This window comes from Filicampus tigris, chromosome 20 (genome assembly GCF_054856515.1).
Source record: "Filicampus tigris isolate MCC_2025a chromosome 20, RoL_Ftig_1.0, whole genome shotgun sequence".
NCBI lineage: Eukaryota > Metazoa > Chordata > Actinopteri > Syngnathiformes > Syngnathidae > Filicampus > Filicampus tigris.
Genome location: NC_141236.1, coordinates 8,572,319 through 8,594,218, shown reverse-complemented (window position 1 = coordinate 8,594,218; position 21,900 = coordinate 8,572,319). Strand labels below are relative to the sequence as shown.

The window sequence follows — 21,900 nt, the reverse complement described above, 5'->3', positions numbered from 1 at the left end:
AGCATCACTTTACATTTGATATTCGATCCTGGCAAGTTGTTATCTGTCGAACAGCAGGAATATATTTTTTTTTTAAATCATAGGTTATTTCTGGCACAGTAGAATTAACCACAAAAGCACGCTTATGGCGGGACGACATTTTTTGCAATTCACTGCACCTGCCCCGACAAAAAAATAAATAAATAAAATGCAATTGGATAAAAAATACAATAACAAAAATATACCAACCCCCCTATATAATTAAAAAATATTCAATTACACAACATCCCGCAAAGCAGCAAAAACACAAAATTTCACCACCCAAACGTTGTATTTTACCCTCATTTTGAAGTTTGTTGACAAATGACTGTCGAAAAACGGATGTACAAATTGCATTTAAGAATCCGCTTCCGCCTGTGCTCGGGCGTGGCTTGTCACGTCGCCCGCTGTCAACGTGAGGGCGAGGGGTCGCTGACGAGACGAGCACATGTGAGGAGGAGGTGGAGGGGAGCTTATTTTAGAAGCCATGGAACCGTTGCCTTGTGGTTCCTCGGTGACTGGGGAGACGGCACCTCCACACACACACACACACGGTATATTGAACTTAAATTACAAGCTGGAATCTCTTCTCATATGAGTATTAAACCAATAATGTAATACTCCAATATTTCTATACACACACGCGCACACACACAGTCTCGCAGTGTGTCTGCGGTCCGGTGATCTCCAGCCAGGGTGGGGACATGGCCACTTGTCCGCGACCAGGTGCCGACGTGACAAATCTGTCACGCTAGCTGCCCGGAGCAATTTAGGGGCGCTGTGTTGGACTGTGGGGGGCTCTCAGCAGGGGGCAGTGTGTGTGACTACTGGGTTAAAGCTCTCTGCGTATCTACCGTATCATTAAGATTATATTAAAACAGATTTATAATGATTAAGATAACGCCTGAAAAACGTGGTTGTACATTGATTTATTATGAATCCGATCAGAGGCACAGAAATGTACTTTTAAAACAGACTGAAATAGCTAATATCTGGTCGATTTATTGTGGCAATTTTGTGGCTTTGACTTCAACGTTCTGATGCACTTTTCAAGTTGGATTTTTACTTTCAAGTCAGAAAGCTTAGCGCGTAGAAGGGCAGGAGGGAGCACGCGAGCCCCATCTCTCAACACATTAGTTAGCATTTGCATAAGGGCCGGTTGTGTGGTTTTAGCCTCGCTTGGCATGGGAGCGCCCATTAGCATTACGGGCCTCAGATGCGGCGCGCTGGCTTTTGCGGCCGCGGGGTCCGTGACTGAGCATTAAAAGCCCGCAGGTGAGGTCATAGTGGGCAGCGGAGGAAGGTTCCGGAGGAGCGCCGAATCAAGAAACGTGCACATGTCAGAGAAAAGTAGAATCACAAACGTGGTTTAATGCCGTTCTATTTATATGGTGCCAAGACTGAAGTGATTTCAAGGCACTTTAATAAACACTGAGGTTTAGGACCGCGCTCCTTCATAAAATGAGCCAGAAAACCATTCATTCAATATTTTAAAGAAGAAACACTGTGTAAAATTGACTTCTTAATATCTATTATACAAATAGTTGGAGTGCCTGCCCAACCATCATCTGTGAAACAACCAAGTGTTTTATTTATTTTTTTTTTGTGTGTGATGCCTATTTGCCAAAATGTGTCCGTAAGCGAGCTAGTCAGAATTTTGTCAAGATATAACTGAACGACGTCAACCTGCTCAGCACAAAACAGTTGGCCGAGCTGGAACTCTCTCTCGATAAAGGTTTTCAGGCTCCAACTGCACCTGTGCTCTTAGGAGGGTGGGGTGGGGGGGGTGTGCGGGTGTTGTCCTGACAGGGGTGTGGGCGCGCTGAGGATCAGTTCACCGCGTGAGCCGTTAACGACTCGACGGCTATTTGATGACAGTCGCAAGAACCCAAGCCACGGGGCCGCCCTTTACAGCTGTTAAATCTTTGTCAAGTCAAGCGATGATTTGCGGCGCGCCACCCACCACCGTTGCATTGCAATCAGAACTATGAAGGACGACCCCCCCCCCCCACACAAAAAAAAAATCCCCAAAACTATGCATTAAAATGTTGAAAACGGACAGTACAAACTGTTTCAGGACGGATGATTTAAGAAACATAAACACCTGACCAACACACCTGCTGCTACAAAGACAATCCAGGACAAAATGCCATGTTTAACAGTTGCTAGCTAGCTAGTGAGCTATCTAGCGTTCATGAGGCTGTATACCTTAACTAGCTAGCATTAAAGCAAAACAAAGGTAATGATAATGGTGCCTTGGGAATTCGGAAAAACTCTGAAGTCAAACGAAACTTGAGCGTTAGGACTGTCAATTGGCATGACGTCGGAACAGCTGCCTCGTCACTTCAGTCCGGCAACATATTAGCTTTTTCTTTGGCTTTTTGGGCGACATTTATTGACACAACTCTAAAGTCACGCGAAAGTTCAATAAAGGAGAAGGAGAAATGGTATTGAACAAGTGGTATAATCTACCAGGAATCGAAAGTTAACCCTTCTTGCCAACATCCATAAAGACTCTCAATTAGCAGTCTAGAAATGTGTGTACTATACAGTATCTCCTTATGGTGGGCCAACAAACAAAAGTTACCAGAAAGCTCAAGTTCTCGCCTGACTTGACTCGACAGAGCCAGAACATTCCTGCGACCGTCCAGCTTGCATGCTTTGACTATTTTTAGATGGCAGATATGACGGATAAGGCGGGAACCGCACTTTGGATAGAAGAAGTCGAAGGCAGACAGCAAGTGACTGGGAAATGAAATAAATCTTCCATCATGAATAACATTTTAACTTCCATCAAAAGGAGCCTGCTTTCAAGCTTTACTGAATTTTACTTTGAAGGTGCTGATCCACTTTTGTCCACTTGACACTCAATGGACAAACGTTTTGGGACATTCAGTCGGCAAGAAGTGGAAAGTGAAGAAGATGTGGAGTTTGCCGCCACATCAGTTGCCACTCTTCCAGATTATTAAAGATTTTGAAGTGACTCTGCGAGCAATTTTGGCCTTTTGCGAGGTTAGCGGGCTAGAGAGCACACCTGGCTAAGTTCTTCCACCCCAAACTCATCCATGCATGCCTTTAGGGACCTTGGAAATCAGGAAAGGTCCTTCCCCAGAGTTTTCTCACAAGATTGGAAGCATACAATTGTCAAAACACATCTTGGGAAGAATAAGAGTGAGTGATAACTTATGGATTTTATCGAATAATTCTATGATTAAGCAAACCTCCATTCCTATAGGTGGCAGTAGTCAATATTTACAACAACAACAAAAAAAGACCTTAGTCTCGCATTAGTAGGTGGGTTTGTTTGGATGTCCCACTTTTTCGTAACCAAAACAAAGCCTTATTGTGACCCCAACGCCCACATACGTGCGTGCATGCGTATAGTGTGTCCAGGTCATTTATAGCCGAGCAGCTCATCAATCTCAATAGTGCAGAGCAGTGCAAAGAGCTGATGAAATGACAGACACGATCACCATTCAGTGGACGAGTGTAAATGGGAGGAGGGCGGAAAGATGAGGAAGAGGGCGAGGAGGGCGAGGTGAAGGAGCAAAGTGGGAGTGAAAGTCTGGAAAGGTGTCGGGGTAAAAGAAGCATAGGGAAAAAAAAAAAAAGGTCACAACTTGTTTATCCTAGTAGGCGACCATAATGACGAACTGACAAAAAGCCACCACTGTGAACTGTCCTCCCCTCACTTCACTCACGCAGACCAATTCACTGGTTCATGCTCGGCTATAAAAACACTGACTAGCAAGATGTCACCATTCTTAGCTCCTTGCTCACCACGCATACCACCACCTGCACTCTTTGTTCAGCCAATTTTATGAACCTCTTCATTCTTAAACTATGTACTCTTTTTGCTCGATTTTCTTTTCAATTTTCTGGCCCCAACGACTGAAAAACTCCGCAACATAAAAGTCACGTCATTCATCTTATGTCACTGTTTGAGTTCGTCTGGGCTAACTGTTGCCAGGACAGCGACGAGCATGGTTGCGCCATGGTTGGCTACCATTAGCACTACTGCGTACTGCTGTGCAACATTAACAAATATGACAAACTGACGAGACACACGCGAACCGTTTTCAAAAGCCGTTCCACCCCCCAGCGTGTATGTGTGAGCGCCAACTCGCACAGCAGCGAGCGAGAAAAGAGTGAACGAATCAGCGAGACTGAGCGCTGATGACGCATGTAAACAAACATTCATGAGAATGACCGTTTATCACGTCAGAAAATCGTGTTCATTTCATTTATCGAGCGATAAGTCAATTATCGTGACAAGCTTCCGATTACGCCACAGTACCTTTCACAAAGGAAAGCGATGCAGCTGTAGCAAAAAATAAAAAAAACTCCACATCTGTGCTTTTTATGTAGAAAAGCAAAACAGTGCAAAGAACAGTAGCAAAACGCCGGCTTTTACAGGCACCGCTCGAAACACACCCTGGTACTAAATTTTTGCTACCCCCTTACCATCCCCCGGCAGTTACGTCGGAATTTATCACTGCACGCTGGACGCATACTGGACGGCCGGTCACATGCTACGACTATGGATCACATTCTGTCTAAGTGTGTTGTATGTGTGAGTGAGGGCAGCGGGTCGGGTAGGAGGTAGGCATGGCGAGCTGACCACAGGACAATGCGTCTTTGTACAACAACAAAACGTATCTAGCAAATATCCACCGTGAAAGAATACAGGTACACGCGATTTTACTCAGTCTGTGGCGTGAGAGACAACAAGGCCGCAAACGTCCCAAAAACTTTTTTTCTGCATTTTTCAAGGTGGGGACAAAGTAGGCGGCCATCAAAGCAGGTCACAAATGTTGAAATGTGCAGCGGCGTGGTGTATATTTTGCCTGCCGCTGGCGGAGGCGGGCGGTAGCGACAGCAGCTGCGAGGAGACGTCACATGTGCCATTCCTCACACTTCAACAGCCAACGAGAGAGCGATTTATGGACGGGGCGAGAAGGACACATAAACAGAAGCGGCGGCGCTGAAATAAACAAAGGCGGGAGGAGCTGGCGGGAGATAACGCCGAAAAAGAACGAGAAAGCAAGAGGAAAGACAAATACACAAAAGGAGGGGGTGGGGGAGGGGCGTGCGTGACGATTTCATAACAAGCATTCAAAAATGAGACATTCAAATCAAACGTCTTGTATGAAATGGAATACAATACAAATTTCAAAGTCAAAACACACTTTTTAAGTAACATTCCCACCTGCTAACCAATTAAGTTAACCAAAGTTATACAGCAAAGCTAATTGATCTTGTCATTTTCATGCGACTTACTGTTCAACTTTCGGCCACATGCTACTTTTGGTTAGCGTGACATTTCCAACGGATAAATGTGTTGCTTCAATATCAACAAAACATGGCAGTTTACATCGTCAAAGTTCTCTTGAACTCGATATGAAATGTGACCACATATGGCATTTTCATCTAAAGACTTTTAGTTTCTAATGGATATTTCAATAATGATATACAGTACATACCACTTGAGTGGCAAAATGCGGATGAAACTAGGGTATATTATTATTAACTTGCCAGTGGTTCGTTAGTTGATTGTGCTCTATCGCAAAGGTGGCTCTACAGTATTTGAGTGCACACAACCTGGTAGCCCAGTGGTGTGGAAACACTATTTGTTTTCTTCTTTTTCATAAAGCAGCTGACCACGTGTGTGAGTGTGTGTGCATGTGCGTAAGATCCAGGGAGCACTCTCCCATGACGCCCGCGTCAACGACCCGAAGACGGTGTCAGCAGGAGACCCTGCTATACGCACTCAACACACACACACACACACACACACCAATATGTGCATGTTGTGATGGATCCCGGGGGGCGTTCGCTGATCCACTCGTCAGCCTGCCGTGTTTGTTGCCGTAGTGACGGAGCTGTCGCTGCCTGCTACCACCCAGGAGGAACTGTCAATCACGGCCCGCCACGTAGGCAACTTAGCAGAACGTTCTAATAATATTATTACCAGAAGCTAATGCTGCTAACGCTAATCTGTGCCAACACCGCAGCCCTGCTTAACTTTTGGCTTTTGATACCAGAGTGCTTCGCGGCCACTTTAAAGTGGTTCTTTAGCTGAGAAACTCAGCGTGGGGTGGTTTTTATGTAAATTAGCCCCACTGTTGCATCACAATCCGGCAAAATTGACTCACAGGCACATTTTCATAAATAGGCAGATAATGAAACTTACTTGGTTGTTCACACTTAATGGGTGGGCAGGCACTCCAGAGACACAACTATTTGTGTCAACTTTCTATAAGAATAAGAATAAGAATAAGAATAAGAATGCCTTTATTGATCCCACAGTGGGGAAATTTTCATTGTTACAGTAGCAAAGATATAGGTCACACAGGGGCGGCAGCATAATGTGGCCATTAATGTATAACATTGACGGCAAACATGTCCCCTTTGGTAATTTTGACCTAAGAACGTCAGCAAATTTCTAGTGAGACACCTGCCAACTCTTTTAAATTGTGAAAAATCGGAATCTGATGCCTTTAAATGAATCCTTCAGAAGCTGAAAGTGACACCGGCGTGAAGACAAATGAGTTCATCTCCACAATCCAAAGCAGACGCTGTTTCATTGCACATTGGCATGGAGGGGGGAAAAACTAGCCATACGGAATTTCGACGTGACGGGCGCCATTCTAAATCATCTTTACCTCTTTGCTGACTGCTTATGTCTGACATCGTAACGCACACGCACGCGCACTAAGGGGTGCAAACAATTAGCGTACGCTTTTGAAGAATGACTTCATGATTTGACGCCTCACGGGATACTTGTTGATGTGTCAGCACGCATAAATAATAGAGAGAGAGGCGGGCAAAAATAAGGGTAAAGAAAGAAGATGAAATAATTATGTTATGTAATATTATACGTAAAAAAAACCCACCATTTCAACTAATAAAATACTGAAAATTAAAAGAAAAAATGTAATCTTTTCAAGTATGCCCATCAAATGGTTTTCAGGTTTTCACCTGCATTCATTTTCTTCAAAATTCAGCTAAATTCCTGTAAGATTGCAAACATAGATTTTTCTTACCTCAAATTGTATTTTTCCATCAATACAAAAAGAAATCTAATGTTATTCATGACATTATGTTATGCATGACTTTTTGTCCAAAATGCTACTAAATTTCTGCAGAAATGTTTGCCAACTGTAGACATCCCTGCCCTTACCATTATTACTATGGTTTTACATTAATACCAAAAGAAAGCTAATCTCTTTCAAGAAACTCCACAAAACATCTATTTATTTACTTTTTTTTAAACTCAATAAAGCACACTTGTTTTGTACAAAATCCTTCTAAATTCCTGTGGGAAATACCACTGACTATAGACTTTTTACCCTTTTTAACTTTCCCATCAAAACAAAAATAAAGTTAATCTTTTCAGGTAACCCCTCAAAATGTCACTTTTCAACTCATTAAAGCGCGTTACTTTTTGGTACCGAAACCCAACTAAATGTAAGCTGAACAACTGCTGTAAGCGAAACTTCACAAACGCCTTTAATGACTTACCTTTGGCGAATGACTTCCTTTTGCCATCCTTCCCATTTTTGCGGCGAGCGCAGGCATCCCTAATGAAGTGAGTGAGTCACGGGCGGTGTGCAAGAGGGGGTCGTGGGGCTAATTAGGCGAATCAGGCCCTAATCCCTCTCCGGGGTCATCCGCTGGGGTCAGGCCTAAAAGAGAGAAAGGTCACAGAAACATCCGGCACACTGCATTAATGACGCCTTTATACTGTAGACTGTGCGTCGTGTGTGTGTGTGTGTGTGTGTGTAGGAAGAAGGGGACTTGGCCCTTTTGATGGTTATCATGTAAACAAACATGTAACAGATGGAAGTGTGTGTGTGGGTGTGGGAGTGTGACTGATCACTTTCTATTGATCAGTGATTACAGTGCATGGCCAGGATTTACTGTATGGGCTCAGCACATGCTCAAACACACCATAGCGGCTACTGTAGCCCATAAGGGGCAAATGTGCACGTGTGACCAGTCGACAAGGACAGGGATTAACACGGACGCACGCACGCACAGGCACACTCATGTCTGCAGTTAGAGAAAGGGAAAAGCCTAAATGACAATTTTGGGGCTAAAAAGTCTGAAGTCAGCAGTAATTTGTCTTTTTGTTGATGTCACTGTTTGGAAGTATTAGGCTGGAGAAAGCTTAAAAAAAATAATTTTCAAGGCGTTACAAAGTGAATGCACAGAATAATATAATATGTTTGTCAGTAGTTTTCTTTTATTAAAGCGGAAGTCAACCCAAACATATTTTTTTTCAAGAATATGTTCTATGCAAGCCCACGAGTTGAAACAGGGCATTCTGATTAATATTGAGTTTGTGGAATAAGTATTAATCCACTCGTTTTTAGCCATCTCTGGGGGCGGCCATTTTCTTAAAAGATGGGGACGGTTCTCCACAAATCTCCATTAAACTCCCCCTGCCCCAACCCACCCACCTTGCAGCAAATGCTACCAATCCTCCCTGGTAACGTGCGTGAAATGTCCGCCAAGCCTAAACAAGTGTATTTTGACTGCGCTCCGTGGAGGAGGAGGAAGCACAGATTGGATTTCCACGGGGGCTTTAAAGCAGACAAAAACATCCAGACTGCAAGCAGCGGAAATGGGCCTGCCGGTTAAACACAACACAACACACGCACACACCCTCGCATCACGGAGGAGACCAATAAGCTGTCACCGTGTGCTGGGGGATGATAAAGTCTAAAACATTGTCACGAACTTGTTTCTCAGCGAAAGACGAAATGACGCGTGAAGGAAAAGTAGCTCCCGTGGCGCTAATGATTTGATGGCATCAAACTGAAACAGATGCTTTCATAATTCATTTCATAACTCGCGTGTGACACTCACGCAGTAAAGCATGACGAGCATCCTGCTATGGGCCAAAGTGAAACTTTATTTTGGAGGTTGTCAAGCAACACCCCCATGTGCTTTTATTTTGAATGGGGCTGTAGTAGTTGTAATTGCTGTTTAGCTTAGTCACAGGATTCAAAAGGTCTGCAGTTAACTCTTTACTGTAGCCGACCATTTAATTGTGTTTTGGGAAAATTTGGTACGTCCTTACGGCTTATCAGCATGTGTGTCGGACCTCTGGGCGCCTCCCTACAGCTGTAACTTCTCCGAAAAATGTCCTTTTTTGAAAGGTGAGTGCTTGTGAATGCCTTCATTATTGTGCATGTTGCTGTGTCCATGCATGTTTGCCATACAGGTGTGAAGTTGTCAAGGACAAAGTGTGTGTGTGTGTGTGTGTGTGTGTGTGTGTGTGTGTGTGTGTGTGCGCGCGCGCGCCTATGTATGTGCAGCATGACATCACATTTTGTATACACAGTAAAAAAAAAAAAAAAGAAAGACTTTTGAAAGCCTGTTTAAATTTATGAGGTCTGAATGTTTTTCTCTATGGGGGGGTTGACGTTCGGTTGTTTATTGGTGGGGGGGTATGGTAGTGTGTGAGGGGGTTTTGGGGGTGGTGGCGAAATACTGTAAGTGGTTCTTAAACACACACAAATCTAGAAGAGGACAGATGGTTGGTTACACAGCAAAAGGCTGTAAAAGTCCTATGGGAAAACCATGTGGGCACACACACACGCACACACTGAGAATAATTTCTTGGGAAGAAGATTGATTGCAATTAAAAACAAAATGATAATGAATATGATATATTCAGAGCCTTGGCCTCAGGCGCATCCTGTTCCCATGGATCGTTCTTAAGGTGTTTCTACAGCTTTACTTTAAAACAAGATGTTAATGTTGTCATTAGGATGTGTTTGTTGTGTGTAGAATTTTGAGGGGACAAATTAATTTAGTCCAAAATGGGGAAAAGGTTCAGAGCTATGAATCATAATTTCCAAAGGTAGGTAGGGAGGTAGGTACAAGGGTAGTTGGGTATCTAGGTAAGGACCTAAGATGACAGCTGGGTAGGTAAGTAGGTAGCTATTTAAATTCGGTAGGTTGGTAAGAACTGTTTGGTAGTTAGGTAAAAATTTAGGTAGCTAGATAGGTAGGTTGCTCAGGTCATTCTGCATGATTTCCAACCGGTGCGAAAAGTTAAAAAGGCTTCATGTTGAAAAAAGACTGCATTTGTATGCCTTTGTAGTTGACATGTAAAAAAAATGAAATCCCTCTACATAATCCTGCCGAGTAATAAAGACGTGGAGATGAAAAGCGGAGCTCTCGCCGGGGCGGGGGGACCAAGCCCCTACACCACTCCCAAATATCAATATCCCCCTTTTCTGTCAGCACCCTCAGCGTCCGGGTGACACGCCGTCAGCTCCGAAGCCGCAGACGGGCGCCAAAGGACGTGGATAATCTGTGTCTATGAGCTCGGGCGCGTACGCCGGCGGCGAGGCGAGACTATCAGGACTGCTCATCGCATCAGATGTGGTCGGCCGGGAGGAAGACGAGGAGCAGGAAGCGCCGTCACTGCTTTCACAAGTAACAACATGGCAACGTGAGGGCGCTTGTTTTGCTTCCTGGCTCGACTGTTCGGACTCACCGATTGGCTGATTTTGTGCTAAGGCCTTGTCCTTTTTGGAAGGGCCGTTGAAACTATTAATAATCGGCATGCAAGTGCAAACATTACTTGCCACCATGATCTTCTGCGGACAGCAAAAATTTGCCAATAGTGGACAGCCCTCCAATGGAATCACGCTACTGTTCACTATCAAACTGGCGGACTATTCTTGGAGCATTATTGAAATGATTATTATTATCATTTTTTTTTTTAACGTCACAAAGTCGTACTTTTGTTACGCTCGACAGAAAAACCGGCAAATGATGATTTACAAATACGCGTGGGTTTATTTTACTGCGCACAGCCAACACAAACCATATCTGGAAAGACAAATATACATTACTTTGTATGTATAATTTGCATTCTTCTTCTTATGCATGCGCCGAGATGACTTCCTGTCTGCCTTCATTTCCCACGACCGTTCTCGCAGTAGGGAAGGACACGGCGTTCGGACGCTAATGTAGCATGAGCCAGAACCACCGCAGTACTGACCACGCTGTGCGCCTATGTGTGCGCGCGTGATATCATCTCCCAGCGCGGCCGCTGCCCACACCTTTCTATCCGCTTTACACCCATGACCAAATAAACATGCTTCACACTCCATCTCAATCCACACATGCACACGGTAATTGAAATAAAACAACGTCAGGGCCTCTTTTATGATTTTTGGGTCTCCGACGTTCCCACCGCCTTCCACATGTCCATCACACTTCGGTGACTCACGGGCAATGTGCAATGCATTATGGGTTCGTTGCAACAAAAAAAAAAAGAAGAAAAAAAAAAAAAAGGGACTTCACACATCAACATCTGGAGGCCCAAAAGAGTCCAGAGGAAGTTGGGAATGAATCCAGTTATGGGAATGAATCTTACAACTCTGCTAGGCTCATAAAAATCTCAGATCAAAAAATACCAAGTGGAAGTCGACAATTAGCAAGAGCGCAAAATGGCCTGTCGTTCGTGTCTTGCCGAAAATCAACAGAGTTCTCGCTGTGAGATGTCAAAATAACTCGGAAAGTGTCATTGTGAGCCATGACAAGTCGCGTTTGTTGACAATTTCCCCCAGACGGGCGGGCGAGGGACGTTCCCATGTCGCCTCTTTGTCTTGCCGCTTGTTTGTTTTCTCTATGCGCGGAAATCCAAATTCCTCGTCAACGTCTTCCGTCACACGCCCGACCGTCCGTGAAAACAGCCTCCCAACACCCTTCCAGTGCCCTCCCGAACACAAAACGTTTCATCACTCCAGCACACAGCCATTCGGTGCTCACAGTGCAGTGAGTAACTGGCCTTGAACTCTGAACCCATGGGTTGTAATTTCACTGCCTCTGTAGCCCACAAAACACACACACACACAAAAACGTGGACGAAGGCACAATTTGGGATTCAGGTTAATCTAGTTCTTTCCGCAACACGACTTGAGCATAAACTCTCACAAATGGACAATGGAGCTGTTTTCAAAAACAGCTAGAGCTCAAAAAGGAGATTTATTTTCAGAGTGTAAGTATAACTAACTAGCGAAATGCCTGTCGCAATGGTGCTGGATAACCGCTGATACACACAAAGACACATTTTTAAATCATACAGTAAGGTTAGGGGCAACTCATGACGGGCCCTATTCTAGAATTTTGTTTCGGAAAACATGCTAAATGAATGCGACAAATTCAACGGTGTAGTCTGCAGACCATCCTTTGCCCCATTTTGATGTCGTGCAAATTTCAGCCATAGCTAGCATCACGCTAACTAACAAAAATAAACCTACGATCCGAGTAGACTTAATTAATGAAAGAAGCTTTGCTATAAAAGCCCAAAATATCATTCTCCCACATGTGCTAACCTGTCAATTCAAATGGAGCGCCCAAAACGTCAGGCACGCATCTGTGGCCCTGTTTGAGTGCGGCGTCGTAAACACTAAACATAGCAAGACCCAGCCCGGCGAACGCTTGTGATTAGCCCCGCGATCAGAGAGCGGAGGGCGGCGCGAGCGGAAACCGGAGAATGTCTTGTGTTTTTTGTTTTTAACGAGGGTGTCCATTTCAGAAAGAGCTCTTCCAAATGAACCGGTGCTGCGGCCGGGCTGATTTCAGACGAGAGCGTGTAAACACCAAACATGGCGTCACCAAACATCCCATTCAAGGCCGAGGAGATATAAAAGGCATATTAGCAGATGCTGTGTGGCCGCGGTGGACAAACAAGACGGCGGGACCACATGCTGGCTGCCATTCGGATTGAGGCGAGCCTTAAAAATCTCAACGGTGTCTCATTATCAAGTCCCGAGCGTCCATGTTGTCCCTGCGTGCAGAGGTGCTAAGTGAGGTGGTGTGGAACATCAAACGAGGGCTGATTAAAGACATAAACAACCACACACGTGCACAGAACAAACCTAAGCTAAGCTAGCAGTGGAGCCTCAAATTTCTGTGCCATATTTTTTCATGAATTTATACATTTGCCACATTTTCACATTTTACGTCCAACATTTGTGTTTTAGGAATTTTTGCTTAAAAAAAACAAAAAAACTGTGATGAGTGATTTACCGCGCAGAAATGTGCTCTGTAGTAAATCAAAGCCATTTCTAATTGAACTTCAAGATCGGCAAGCGTCCATCTATGCCGCGTTGTCTTCCAATGGTCCGTTTCAGTCTCGCGCCACATTCCACATATTGTTTTAGCATTTACTCTCAGCTTTACGACGCGCGCTAACTTAGCACAGGAATCATAGGTAATTGAATTAAAAGCGTACTTTAAATGTGTCAAAGCGGGAGCCTCAGGGAGGGTACGCGAAGGGCCGATGTAATCTTTATGGTCCGAAGCGACGCTCGGTGGACCAGGAAATGGGAGATGGAGCAAAACTTCCTCTGCAAGTGGACCTGAAAACTCCCACGTTCACCGTCTCGATAGCACCACTAGCTACTGTGTGTGCTTCCGTTTGTGTGTAGGATTTTTCGTCTGTAAACAAATAGATGCCAAAGTACTATAGGGTGGATTAACGTGTGACTCGCGCTGACCTGAACTGAAGTTTTAGGTATTATGCTGCCAGCTATACCCCAAAAGGATGAAGAAAAAAAAGTAGATGAATCAAGCGTAACTATATCCCTACAGATACTATAGCAAGGCTGCTTGGTGCCATGGTAGCCACTTCGAAAGGGAAAAACTGGGAGTAATTTAGTTAGACATAATGTCGCGTCCATGTAAGTTCAATTATATTTGTAATGGGACTGTTTCTTTGACCAATCAGATTTCAAACTCACCCTCACAGGCCCTTGAAAACTTCAGCATTTTTACATCTCTGGTTGGTTGGTCGGAGCAAAACTTGAGTACAGGAAACTACAACTATTTTTATAACTATCACATATAAACATAATCATCATCATATGATAAATGATCATCATCTCTGTTAGTATGATGTGTTTTATTTACATGGATTTTTTGGGGGTCACATATTTCATTTTATTATTTAGCCCTTGGCAAAAATTATGGAATAACCAGTCTCAGAGGACATTCATTCACTTGTTTACATTTGTAAAAAAAAAAAAGAAAAAAAAAAGCAGATTACGGACATGAAACAAGACAGAGGTCATTTCAAATGAAAAAAAAAAGTGGTAGTCAGTGACCGTTATATTTTTAGACAAATGCGCAAGTTTACGTTGAGGTTTTAGACACTTTTCTTACCAATCAATTCAATTGGTCCATGACAAGTCTCAAAGAGGGGTGCTCGTGAGTCCCCCCTCCACTCCCCGCATTCTCCCAGCAAGCTTATCACACCGCTGCTACTCCCCGGGCCTGCCAGAGGCCAGCGTATCGCCGCAAGCGTCATCCAAGAGAGAGATAAGTGCTCGCCGCCGATGCGTTCGCGTTTCGCACTGCGTAATTAACGAGCCTGCGGGGGCGAGGACATTCCGTCAGACGTCTGTCTCCGGGTGCGCAATCAGCCGATTACCTGAGAGACGAGGCGGTGGCGGTGGCGGCGGCGGCGAGGAAAAGCAGAGCCGGTCTCTAGTCCAGGGTTCAGCCCGCCGCTGACCTTGCAATGGGTGCAGAGATAGAAAAATCAGAAAATGGATGCCAATTTTTTTCTTTTGTTTGTAGTCTAACGGTTTTAAACTGTGCTAGCAGTTCATCCATGGCACAAGTTGGTGGGCCCCTTGCAACACACATGTATTCTTGGGTACTAATAATATCTTAATACAACATCTCAAATGTTTCTTAGCGGATTAAACTCAATTGAAGAATAGTCACAGGAGGGGTCGGAAAAGTCAGGAAATATGGCGATAAAATCAATTCATTGCCCAGCCCTACAGTGAGTTGGCCTTCATCCGGTTGCTTGTCCGCTGGGCGAGGCGGCGCTTATTTATCACGGTGAAATGGAGCAGGCCTGCCAGGCGCTCTGAGGCCTTATTAGTCAGATTTACAGCGTGCGAGAAAGTTTCTAGCTGGGATGAAGGATTGCGGGGCCGGGAAATCGACCATAAGCACTATCAGCTGTTCATCAGATCAGCATGACAAGACGAGATGCGGATATATGCCGATAACCTGCTGCTTTGCATTAGATTTACTACCCCGACCAAAGAGCTTGTGTTTTCGTCGTCATTCTTTTGTTCAATCTCAAGATATATATACACACACACACACTGTATATTATATTTATATTGTGACAATTCACTACAAAAATCATCTTGAGGTACTTTCCACATGGAAACAACCAATGACGCAACACTGCTTTTAACTGAAGATTTTGTTACAGAAACATTGTGTGGCCTTAAACGAGATCTATTACGCATGCTTTTCACAATTTAAAACAGTTTCCTGGTGTCAATCATTCAATCACCACCTCAACCCTGGTTATGTCCTGATGTCATCCGCAGAGGATGAAAAAAAGTAGCGCACATATTGGACAAAGTAAGCACCCTTTTAAAATGTCGGGACTAAGCGTTAAATAAACAAAAAATAATTACAAAAAAAAAAAATTCAACTACAGACTCCTAAAAAATTCCATCCATCCATCCATCCATTATCTGTACCGCTTCTCCTCACAAGGGTCGCGGGGCGTGCTGGAGCCTATCCCAGCTGTCTTTGGGCAGTAGGCGGGGGACACCCTGAACTGGTTGCCAGCCAATCGCAGGGCACACAGAGACAAACAACCGCACTCACAATCACACCTAAGGGCAATTTAGAGTATCCAATCAACTTACCATGCATGTTTTTGGAATGTGGGAGGAAACCGGAGTGCCCGGAGAAAACCCACGCAGGCACGGGGAGAACACGCAAACTCCACACAGGGAGGCCGGAGCCGGGATCGAACCCACGACCTCCTAAAAAATTCCATTTAAATAAATCAGCAAAACATTTGAATTCGTTACTTCCCATCACTACAATAAACATCCAACACTACTGGTCTATAAATCACTTAATGTTTTCGGTTCTGAATACACGAAAGAAACGCTAATTGAATAAAACCCAGTCAGGGTCAGAGGTCAGCAGGCTTAGATCAATTAGTAGAGTTCAAAGCAATCATGGTGAAGCGGCATTTAGCCGTTATGCTGCTCGCAAATGGAGTAAGCTGCCGACAGAAGTACACTCAGCCCCAAGTGTACTGCAAATGCTTTGAAATCCATTTTAAAGACAAGTTCCCCCCAACCCCCCCATAGCTATGGTTAAGTTCTTTTGAAAATATTTTTTTTCGAAATCTTTTAGCATTAGATACTTTATATTTCTTTACTTTGCTTTTAAATGTCATTAACTCTTGTTTGTCAATGTATTTAAATGTATTTTAAGACACGCGAAGCGCATTGAGTGACCTTGTGTATGAAACGTGAGATATAAATAAAGCCGCCTTGCCTTGCCTTACAAAGTGAGAATTCCTTCATGCTCTTAGTAACACAAGCACCGCCCGCTAATGCACTGTTAGCATCATTTAGCAGCGTTGACCAAGCTGACGGAGTGCTCGTCGTATCTGCTGGCTACGAGCTCTTATCGGGCGTCTAAGCGCTGGAGAGGGTGAGAAAAATCAAGCCGAGGTCTCTGTCCAGTGTCTCCGTCAGGTCCTCGGGCGTCAGCGTCTGGCCTGATAGCGATTGTCACGTACTTGAAGCGTAAGTGTCGCTTGATTTATGACCCGACATGGCGAAAAGCTCATCACGCTGCTCATTCTGAAGTAGGTACAAAGAGTTATTAGAAGTATGTTTGTGGCAAACTATTATTGATTATGGCGATGACAGAAAATGGAAAAAAAAAAAAAAAAGGATTTGGAGGAAACACTGTTGGTTCACAGTTTTCATGATGTCAGAGTTTTTACAGCCGAAGCCGAGGTGGCCGCCTTCAAAACTTATAACCCTGACTTTAGTTACCATCACATTTAAGATAATTCAATAATTTGTGATTTCACCAATAGACCAAAAGGCCTCAACCAGGAAGTAGACGAGGCCTCTTACATGACAACTCTGACGTTTCCTGCAGTCTAGGAGTGAACTTTTCTTGCACTGAACCTTCTTCCTGATCTGAGCAAGCGGCGTTCTTTAAACTGAGCTCCACTTCCTGCGCTCTGCAAAGTCCAGGATGGCGTACCACCGAGAAGGAAAACCACAGAGGAAGCGCCGTTTGAAGTGCGGCGTATCAGTGTCATAAGAAAACACTCAAGAGTCCATGGTGTGTGTGTTTTAATAGAAGAATCCATCAATAAGGTCTTTTATGGCGGGGGTCCTCCGCCCCCTCCATCTTGACTTCTTTCACTGCTTGTCTCATAGCGGCAAAATGATGAGCCTCGCCGACTCCAGCGCTCATAAATTTGATAAGACGTCTCCTCATTAATGCGATAACGGACTCCTCCCCTGCGCGTTCATGCCTTCGCGCCGTCTTTGCTCTTATCTCGAGTACGTTACGAGCTGGGCCAGTAGGCAGCGATTGCATAAACACAGCGAGACGGAGGGGCCGGAAGACAAATAAGGGGCAGATAGCAGGAGGGAAAGGAACGACATCATGGCTCCATCCCGGAGAAGGATGCGGGGAGCCAAAGAGCCTGTCCAGACTGGTGCCGGTCAATCACAACACAACACGTGGCCGATTAATTCTTGCTGAAAGTCTCGTGAAAAGCCTTCTCGAGCCACTTTCCGCCCAACGCGCCAACTCTCCTTCAAATGTCACCTATTTTTCTCGCTTTTTGCCGGATAGACACTGCTAACCTTCAGAGGTTACATTGGATCAGCTGATGTCACAGCACAGGAAGGCTGTCCCAATTCCTACAGTAGCGCAAGGGTCCTTCAAATGCAACCTTTTCTTGATTCTTGGTGATAACATGACAAACTATCCTGCATCTATCATAGGGCTACAATTGAAGGAAGATGGCACACCATCTCAATTCCTGCCCAAATGCAACCTTCTTTCACTATGTGCTTGCCACTACTACCCTGCAGATGATGTCCTACACCGAATTAGAAGGCGATTTTCAAATGCGATTCAAAATTCTTTGCCGCCATTTTTTGGACAATACCACCACTATTATGCTGTGGTTGTTAATCCGGTTCTTATATTGGATCTCATTGGACGGTGCAGGTGTTCCTAATGTGGTGTCAGCCATCAGTCAAGAGCGCGACCCTTCACCCCGGAACCGGCACATGCTCATCCTAGGAGATTTTCCATAAAATCTAGCGTGAGGTTTTACCGACCCCCAGGCGTCTTTTAATAATTTTACAGACAGAGTCGGAGGGAGACAGACAGATGGAGACGGAGGAAAGGAGGGGAGTCCACGGCGGACATGTTTGAAGGGCTGACACGTCCCGATAAAAGAGCAAAGCTGCTTATTGTCAGACACGCCGGGAGGATGCATGAAGTTCAGGGAGGGAAGCCCACTCTGATTCTCCTCAGGAAATAAAGCGGTCGTTGACATGAATGGTTGAAAGAAAAAAAAAAAAAATGGCCATAAAAGAGACTCTAAAGTGGCAACGAGCAACCTCAAAAACCTCGGAAATCCCATCATGTTTAATTGTGGCCTCGATCAAATGCAGGATTGGTACCCGGGCGGGCATTCGGTAGGGACTTTCCCAACCTAATCCACCATCAGGTCGCAATTACATAAAGCATCAACAGCACACCAAAACACAATAGAGTTCACAAGTGTGCCACGCCCATCATCTGCACCAGTTCACAAATATTTAGTTAATAACATGAACAAAAACAGTTGCAATATCAAATACATCTGACTCACCAGATATGCTGTTTATTAAAAGTTTTAGTATGTGCAGATGGCTACATGTGTTTTGCTAATTGTTGTTGTTGCTAAAAGTTGTCTGATCTGAAATCTGCGTAAACAAAATTATCTTATTTTTTTTTAGGTTTAGTTTGACTCACTGAGGGAGTAGCGTTAGACAGCTCGAAGCCTCTTTTTTCAAAAATGGATTCACTGTGCCAAATTGTTACTTGTTGTGAAGTGAGTTGAGTTCACTGCCACCACGTGGCGCTCGTATCTGAAATGTTTGCTCTTAAGTCAAAGCAAAAAAAAAATAGAATATAGTAAAAAAAAAACAAAAAAAAAACAGAGCTCGGCATTTGACTAAAAACTGTGCGTCCGAAACAGCCCAAGCAGAGAGACTCTAAAGTGGCGACGCGCCACATGAAACGCTAGGCATTCAGGCAATCTCCTGCCCTCTTAAATCCCGCACCATGTCGCTCGCTTTTAATCGTCGCCTCACTTAAAAGTGCTGACAATCCAAACAGTTATTTGGAGTTGCTTTACTTCTCAGCTGCATGAAGGCAAAGGCGAAAACGCGGCGGTCAGTGTGTGCGAATCCCATCCGGCTCGCTCGCTCGCTTAACTTGATGTGGACTTGCGGTTTTGGAGGTTTGGGGTTATTTCTGAACGCAAACGGCGAGGAGCAATCTGAAACATTTTAACGGGGCGTCCTTCAAAGAGAAGTCGGCCCTCTGGTGAAGCTCATTAACAGACACCATCCAGATTGGACCCAAACGCTTTGGCGTTTTATGGGCCTTCCCACAAATGGGCCAAATCTTTATAAACGTCAACTCGATATTTTGGGCCTGCGGGCATTCGCACACGACATCTCGACTTTTAAGAGGGTATTGGCATCAATAGAGAGACGCACATCTGACAATCACACATCAGAGAACTTTGGAGCGACATGAATGCACTCGGTTTTGGTATATAGGGCAAGAAAGGAATGGAGGAGGGAGATGAAATGAAGGGAAAGGTAATAGCAGAGATAAAGGAAGAAAACGTGAAAGCAACGAAAGGAGAGTAAAAGCAGGGAAAGGAATGAGGGCAAATCAAAAGAAAGGAAGGGAATTAAGGGCAAAAAAAGGAAAAGAAGAATTTGAAATCAAAAACCATGGCGGAAGCAGAAAAGAAAAAAAATAAGAGGTGGAGAAAAGAAAAGCAAAGGAAGAAAAGGAACAAAAGTAAAGCTTAGAAAGGAAGGAAAGAGAAAAAGCAAAAGAAAAGAAGGAATGTGTAAAAAGAGAAGGAAAGGAAAGAAAAGTAAATCTCAGAAAGGAATAGTATGGAAAGGATTTTTTTTTTATGCTGCTAAACTTTTAACATACGATGGATCACAAAGAAACACACACACGTACTTTGTTCCTCTAAAGTGTGGCGTCTGAAATTGTCATTAGAAGGTTTGGATCCCAGAATTCCCATGGTCTTCATTTGTACTTTTGCTGCTTTCTTCTTCTGGGTCTTCCCTTTCTCCGTCTCACACATCATTCTCTTCGGCTATTCGTACAAAGTCCTTTTCATCTCGCCTCTTTTGCGGTAACGCGCGTAGAGCTCGTTAGCACGCTAAGCGCCACGTCATGCTAAAGGAGACCTGCACCGGGGCAAAGCTACGCTAAACATCTTTTTGGGGACTTTGAGAATTCACCATGTGCTGGGTGATGCATTGGACTTCAGTTGTGTCGATGGCGGTAACGTGCATTACAAAGATTAACTGACATGCACGGTGTACTTGGCCCTCTGCCAAGTTTTGTTGACTTTTGACATTTTTCATGCTGTTGAATAATGTTCTTGTGATGCGCTGCCAACTCACCAACCAATGGCGATCGTACGTCATCTTCATGCTTCACTGGCAATCAGGGTAACGCCACTCTTTATCCTTGAAAGAGGAAATACAAAAACATCTTTGTTAATCAACTGCTGACAATTGCTCATTTAGTCGTAGAAAATACGTTAAGGGACACATAACACCACCTGTGATTACAATTTACTGTTGACCAGTGCAATTTTTGCAGAATTCGCTTGTTAAACTGATCAAAATTCAACTTCCTGCTTTTCACCCTTTGAAGAGGTAATAAAAAGATATTTTCTTGAATCTACTGCAGCAAAAAGAAGTGTTTATTCTTCATGTTGTATGTTTGGTTCAAATCTCAGAGACCTCGAACTAGCTAGCTAGCTAGCTAGCTAACTAATGGTGAACAAAACTCAACATTGCCTTGGTGGATGTAATAAAGCATCATGTTAAAAGTCGCAGATAAAAGTGGGCTGGACATCAACGACCGCTTGTTGCGATACTCTCCAATCCCCGCTGTCTAAAATAAGATGTTAACATTTGGCGCAACGACATCTCCTGACGTCGCAGGACGGTCAAAAGGTCGGGAGGTCAGGGCAGCGCCGACTGCTCCTGCGGCCGATAGTCAATCCGTCAAAGACTCGTGGAAGCACTTAACTCTATTTATGTGACACAAGCGTGTGTGAGGACAAAGCATGTCAAGAATTGACAAAGGACCCTCAACAACAATCTAATCGGCTCATTCTGGGCCATGACAGGAGGGAGGGAAGGATGAAAGGAAGAAGGATGACAAGAGGGAAGCAAGTGAAGGAAAACAAAAAAGGGCAGGAGAAGGAAAGCAAAACACTTAATGGAAGGAAAGCAACAAAATTAAAGAAACGGAAGCAAAGGAAGGGAAGCAAAGTAAAAGAAAGCAAGGAAAGTAAAACCAAACAGAGGAAGAAGTCTTAGTAAAAAGCAAAGAAAGGATGCAAAAGAAGTGAAGGGAAAAGAAAGGAAGGAAGTAAAGGAGGAAAAGAAACTAGCAGTCTCACTCACACACACACACGCTATCATCATTAAGTCATTGAGAGTAAACGCAAAAGGCCAAATGAGGCCCCTCCCCTCGGATGACATTTGCATGCCGGCGTGCAACTCAGTGTGCGTTTCCATCAACGAGCCCCCCAGGTGAAAGGACCGCCCACTTGCCTCTTGTTACACTTTCCAGCCGCTTCAATTTCCCTCTTTCACTCCACACATGTGGTGACGGACGGCACACACACGCTCACATACACATACACGCTCGCCTCGCGCTGCTTTAAAGCCTCGCCTATCCAAACAGGAAGTTGGCCTCTGCCCCGGCTGC

General features: G+C 44.4%; 1 long non-coding RNA gene across 3 annotated transcripts in view; it reads right to left on the bottom strand.

Annotated features, from left to right (window-relative positions):
* Positions 1–21,900, bottom strand: part of LOC147128163 (uncharacterized) — a 46,742-nt gene that overhangs the window by 6,228 nt on the left and 18,614 nt on the right. For all 3 annotated transcript variants that reach the window (XR_015083987.1, XR_015083988.1, XR_015083989.1), the window contains exons 4-6: positions 20,577–20,642; positions 14,483–14,566; positions 7,543–7,706 (exon numbers count right to left, since the gene is read on the bottom strand). This is a non-coding gene — a long non-coding RNA (uncharacterized LOC147128163). The remainder of the gene's footprint in view (positions 1–7,542; positions 7,707–14,482; positions 14,567–20,576; positions 20,643–21,900) is intronic.